This window comes from Halyomorpha halys, unplaced genomic scaffold (assembly GCF_000696795.3).
Source record: "Halyomorpha halys isolate HHAL.00 unplaced genomic scaffold, Hhal_1.1 Scaffold759.1, whole genome shotgun sequence".
Lineage (NCBI taxonomy): Eukaryota > Metazoa > Arthropoda > Insecta > Hemiptera > Pentatomidae > Halyomorpha > Halyomorpha halys.
This window is the reverse complement of record NW_027110136.1, coordinates 488,539-495,686: the sequence shown is the minus strand read 5'-3', so window position 1 is coordinate 495,686 and position 7,148 is coordinate 488,539.

Below are 7,148 nucleotides of genomic sequence, written 5' to 3'. Positions count from 1 at the left end.
ATACTTTTTATCATACGAGAGCGTTGTTTTTTTTTTGTTTTTTTTGTAGTGGGCTAATTTAAATTTAATCTATTTCGGACCCCATGCACCACTGATATTAAATAAGACACAAATAAAATAAAAGACACAATTTCATCCCTCAAAGTGAACTTTATATAATTATAATCTAAAACTTGTTTTAATTAACAACTAAAGCATTTAATTTTAGCAACTAAAAAAAGTACAGAATTGGAAATCCACAAATTATTCTTTATAATTGCTAATAATTGAATAAAGAAATATTACATATCAGTGCATAAAATGAATTCTTCCTATCACAAGATGCAGTACTTTTCAAGTTGTAAAAATGCGATGAGACATTGAATTGTTAAAAACAGTTCAATAATGTTTTAAATTGTATTAGAGGAGCGTGCTAACACTTGGTAACAAGGAAAACTAGCTTTAGACCACAAGCCACTGGAGAGCACTTATTTACTAAATTCCGTGCTGTTCTATTCTTGCCCCATATGCCATAATTACCTCATTCCCGGTATTTTAGTGTAACTAAGCTCTATATATGAATTGATTCTTACTCTAAATTCAATTGTTATTCATGAATAAGAAAGAATATATCCAAATATTTTAGAATCTTAGTATTGTTTCAGAAGCTTATATTCGCTACCATATTTCAAACAACTTTGAGTACACAACCATTCCAGGTATTCAAATTATGTAATTTTTATTGGCTAAGCTAACATTGATTACCCGCTGATGATTTTATCGATGAGCATTAGGTACCAGCGGAGGTGACTAGAAGACTAGACTAGGCCAATTACAGAAACAAACGACGGATGAGGGATTGGAGCTAATGAAGTAAGGGCCGGCACTAACGAGGCTACACACCGCTCTAATGAGCCCCCCCATCTTGTTCATAATTGCTGGGCCCTCTGCCTTTGCCAAGGGGAGGAGCGCTATAGTCAACGGATTAACTTGAAAACGAAATCATTTTGTTTAAAGATTATTATTATACTTGGCTCATTATTTGCCAAAAGTTTTATCTCGTTTAAAAAAATTATGTTCATGACCATTGAAAAATAAGATGAATATATATATCAAATTCCTGATATAAAATTGTTATACCCCAACTTAAAAGGAAGGTAATGTCACTTATTGTATGAAACGCGCCCCCAACTCAAGGCCAGGCGCTTTTTCACTTTTGGATTTGTAGTGGACTGTATATAATTAATTGTTATGATAAATTAAACACAATTAACAGAAAATAAAATCTATTGCATAAATTACACGTGGTGTAAGGGTGGCCAAATTAGAACATCTATAATAAGGCGTGTTAATTAATTTTTATTAATTCGTCTATGGATTTAATGATGCTGATGATGATGGTGTGAATTATAAAGATAGATGTGGACTTACTCCATGCTTCGGTTATCCTTTCCGTATTCCTCGATTTCCCTCTCCTCTCCTGCCGGGAGGCACTTCAGAGTGTTTCTACTCACACATTTTTTAGACTGAATAAAAGTAAAAAAAAAAAAAAGACTGGTTATAGGAACAAATATGGCTCACTCATGCTCAAGTTTCTTCTTCTTCCCACAGAGGGGGCTAGATGAGGTAAGCTTTTGCTGTTGGGCACATGGGGCGCTAGTAGTTCCTACATTATAGGAGCCCCTAATCTAGACTTTCGGTTCCCAAAACACTTAAACTTTTTATAAGTTAAGCATTCATTCAACTACTTTTCAGTAAATCATGGGTAATGATTGGATTTTGTAATTTATAGTTCGGAGTTTGAAATGATAATGGCATAGTTATTAAATAAAATCGTGTGACACACACAGTTCTATTTATTAATGAAGAATGATAGGTATTCAAACGCTCGAGAAGGATTAAACATCGCTATAATATCAGGCATCCAGATTGAACAAAGAAATGTCTATTATTTATTATTACTATTATTTTTACACTATGATGTGAAACTTGCCTTCCAAAATATCTTAATTATTCTCACAACTATTTCACCAACAGAGTACAACTTTTCTGATAACTTTTGACAGGAGAATGGTATGGGGTCCACTAACAAGACAATAAACTAGTCACTAAACTAATTCTTATGTAATACTAAGACGAAACTTCGAACTGAAACAAGACAAAAATTAGGTTCATACACGTACTTACTAAAACCAATATGAATAAATGGGTAACAAGTTTACAGATAAGTCGGTAAATAGACTTATATTCGACAACAATCTTTCCAATCCAAAACACTACGACTTATTACCAAAGCACCATTGTACGTTGATAAATTTGTTTATTGATTCACCAATTTAAATGGTCAATGAAACATAAGAAAATTTTGTTGAAAAACTACGCTGATAGGACAAATAATCACGACTCTCATTCCTGAGAACTGAGGAAGGAGACTAAAAAGAAAATGAATGAAGGACCTAGTAACATAAAAATATAAAAACCTTCAGAGAAGAAAAACCAATAGGTGATGTTCCTCTTCATACCCCCTTGGCATTTATAGATTACTATTGAGATCAAGCACTCTGCTGATTTGGTAGATTTTCAAGTCATGTCACGCAAATTTCGTGAAGGGACCTCACTATCAAAATGTTCTTATTATTTGTAAAGTTATAATTAAGCTTTCGTTTACATGTAATCATGTTAAGTATAGCCAACCCATCTTAACAAAATAAACTGAGTGATTAATGATAAATGGAACTATAATATGGCGCCTGTACTAATGGAAGTCGGGGCAATTTTGTTAATGCCTTAGAGATAACATGTTGGTTCGGTCAGTCTGTGTTGGAACAGTGTTATCTCAATTACACTTTACCAATAATACTAATCTAATTATGTTCAATTAATTCTTTAATTTGCTAATGCCTACATGATTTCTATAATTTATAAATTATAGTAGATATTTTATAATTGTACATTATCGATCTTTTTCCAAATTTTCTTATAATTGAGCTCTCTTTTAATTAGGACTTAAATATGATAAAATGTTAGTTTAAATGTTTTTATTATATTTTTAGACAGTTGTAAATAACAATAAATAAATTATAAAAAAAAAAAATAAAAACGTTTAAATTTGCAAATGATAGTTGGTCGAGTATTGTAGTGTCAGGATATGTATGCCGTCATATTATTGTGTGAATAAATCGTATTGTTATACACTTACTGTGTATATAAATCCTTTATTTTTATTTGTAACAGTCGTTTCGTGAATTAATTCTGGATCCAAAACTTTTAAAATTTTGTTTTTAACTGCAGCAGTCCATATCACAGCCCTCGAAGAATGGTGTCGTAATAGGAGGATTAAAATAAATCTCAACTAATCACTTTTACCCTTCGTCGTAAACCTACCGGGCAGTTGGTACAGTATCCTATAATGTAGCTCTTACCGCTGTCTAACGGATCCGTTACCTTGGGTTGCAACTGGACAAACGACTAAGCTGGAATGCTCACACAAGATTGAAAATACAGTAAACTGCATGTTGATTCTGACTATCACAGAACTCACTACAAAAACGGTATAAACATCCAATCTATTTTAACAGATCAGTCTGACATGACTGTAATAAGGCCAGTCTGGACATACGGTATTGAGCTTTGGGGCTCTACTTAACCTTCGAATTCCTCTCGTATCCAATCTTTACATTCCAAAATCCTCCTCACTTTGTCATAAATAAAATCATATATAACGACCTTAATGTTCCATATGTAACCGATTTAGCCCGAACCAGATATCATTCATTCCATTATAAACTCCCTAATCAACCAAACCACACTCGTTAGTTAAAGTTAGTTACACTATACCTTGCTTCCTCTTCCTTTCCTGACAATCCGCCGAGGTGCCTAAAAGAATATGCTCACGAGACCTGCTAATGTAAAAACCTCATTAGATGGTTTACTAATGGGTAGTTTCTCTACATGCCTGTATCACTCCATTATAAACTAAAATCAAATTTACTAGATGTATGTATATAAATGTACAGTTGTAGATTTCAATAAAGATATATATAAAAAAAATTAAAACTGCAGCAGTGATTATTATGGTGTATGCTAGTTGCATTTAGTGTTATAGCAATAGTATTGCACATTAGCTCTAGGATATGCTGTGACTGCCTGTTGCTGTCGTGTTGATTGCTGCAGAAATATTGCTGCTGTATCTTATTAACATTACTGGAGACTGGTCGGTTAAATATTGTTTTCATATATTGCCATATTTCGATTATTTCTGAACTGGAAACTGATTCTATCCAGTGTTGGGCTTATCAACAGTAATGCTAATTAAAGAATAACAGTAATGGTCCATTTTCTAACTGACTGCCAACTAGTTTATTTTAAGTTTACTATCGTAGTATAAAGGTAATATTAATTTATAGTCAATGTGCAATTTTATAGAGCTTATATCACAAAGATGCATTGCTATTTTTTTTTTTACTTAAATTACTTACTAGAGTTAAACTAAAAAATTAGTTGGTCCAACTAGGGGGTCCCTCATCCAACTTCTCTTTAGCTTAGCTTCATAATCATTTTATTAATAAATCGAACCTAAAAGTTATTTTCCCCTGGAGGTTCATCTACATTGATGAATACATTAATATTAAGATAGTGTATAATATTATATTTTAATATTATAATTATGAAATGGGAAGATGACCATCAAATACGACACTATTGAAAACTTATAAAAAATTTTAAGGAATGGATTCAAATGTGAACAATTTAGGTCCGAAGCATTACCAAATTTATGGATACAGTGTGTAGGACATTTAAGGGTGTTTTCTTTGAAAATTTCTTTGATCCAACCTTCCATTATCCAGTGGTAATTAAAGCTTATAAAGCTATAAATGATGTTAGATTTAAATTATTTATAATTATAAAAACATATTGTATATTGATAATAGTCATAATATAAATTGAGATAATTCAATTATTTATAACATTTTAACATATATTTATCTTTAGTGTTTAAGATAATAGATTTCTCCGGATTGTAAAATATTTTACTATCAGTAGTCCTGAAATTGATATTGTTCTAACTATAATATCTATTAGATTGACATTGATACATATATTATCTTAATTTTTAATTGTAATTATTTTTTTGTTGTCCATTCATCTACTTGTTAGTTATTTCAATATTAGTCCTACATCTTTTATTTGTTTAAAAGGGTTTAGCCTAATTCCACCCCCAAATGTGATAACTTATTTTGGTTCTTCTATTGGTTCATTGTTAAATAAATCATCATTTTATTAATAATTTAAAAATGTTAAAACGTTTACCCACTTGTAATGAAATTTTATTCCGTTAGCCTAATGTTAAATCATAAAGATCTAATGTTTGGTTTTTCCCTAAAATGGTTAATTTATTTATTTTTACTGAATTATTCTAAAACTGCATTTTTTAAATATTATTTTGGTTTCAATAAATTTGGCAATCAAAGAGCTATTTTTGTTTTGTTTTAATTATCCCAAAATGAATGAAATCTCTTCAGAAAACTGAGATGGTACTATGCTTTTGACCGGCAGTGGAGAGTTCCGCCTTAGCTTTTAACTTGAAATTTGATTCAATAATTTGTCTAATATTTATGCTTTTTGTGTGCTTAAATCAAAAATCACGTTCAGATGGTTTAAAAATTCATGGTATTTAATACCATTTTTGTAAAATAAAAATCAAGATAATGTTTAATACCACCTTCAATACTCAACCGATTAACGTAGTATTAAAATGTCTTTATAATTTATTAAATTCCTCAAGCGGTCACTACTTGGTCGATTTAAATTTGAGATTAAAAAAAAATTTTCTAGCTGGAAAAATTTGCAAGTGAGAAATAATTATTTTTTTAAGTTTTTGTTGGAGATTTGAACAAAGGGATTTTTAGAATACTCAATTCGAATCTGAACTTAATTTTGTATTTAAAATTTTGTAACTTACTGTACAAACTTTTTACGCTCATGGCCATGGCATGGTTATCGAGCCCCTATGCCGAAATTGTGGTGTTCTGGAGACTGCTGAGCACATCATTAAGACTGCACCACCTTTTGATGCACTAAGGGCTAAATTGCTGTGGGAAACAGGACTCTATGCCCCACAGAGCGATTTTTCTAGGCCAGTAACCCAAGAAAACTGCGCTTATTACAAAACATTTGTATACGTGTAGAAAACAATTATTGGACCAGCCTACTTCAAATCTGGAAATCCAGCTGAGGATGACTAAACCATAAAACTGAAAATTGTACATTTATCATTAAACTTGTAAATTTTTAATGATATATATGTAACATCGAACTACTGCTGCACACCTGTATTGCTTATAAGGCAAGGAAGTGGAAATAAATTAATAAAATAAAAACTGTTTACCTTATTACATAAATTGCGTTGAATGTGCTTTTTTTTATTACACTTTAAAAAAACTAATTAGAAGCCAAAAATATACGAATATCTAACAAAATTAATAGAAGAAATATTTCCTTTTTCATGGAATAGGTTTGTAAATACATTATCTCATTCTCATAGAAAAACAAAAAAAAAAATATAAAAGGAAGATGGTCTGGGTGTGGTCAAAGAAAAGACTCCAATAGTAATTAAACTATTTAAATCACCAGGGGTGATGGTAGGTAGCAGCGTGGTACTGCGCCTGTCTGCCAACTCATAGGTTGCAAGTTCAAGCCCCTTACCCTATCCGGGAGTTTTCCAAGCTTATAATTATACAATGCTCAGTCACAGTCTGTCCAGAAATGGGGATGATTGGTGGTTAAGTGATACTAACCACCAATCATCCCCATTTTTCTATGTTATGTTTGCACAAAGATTAAAAAATACTAGGAAACTTAATATACATTATAAGGGGGAGATTATATAAAAAATGGATACAATAAAAAAAGAAATGAAAACAACGGATACAATAAATGTAATATGATTCCTAAAAATATTATACTTTCAAATCTGAAGGGGTCTATGACCTATAACTATTATGAAATGAAAAAGGCAATTTACTTCCACCCGTCAAAAACAGTTTATTTGAGGATGCTAAAATGATTATGAAATATATAACTTACAAGAAAAATAAAAAATAATTTGTTGAGTTTTGGCCAATACTGATGAAAAAGTGAAATTAAAACATTAAATATAACCATCATAT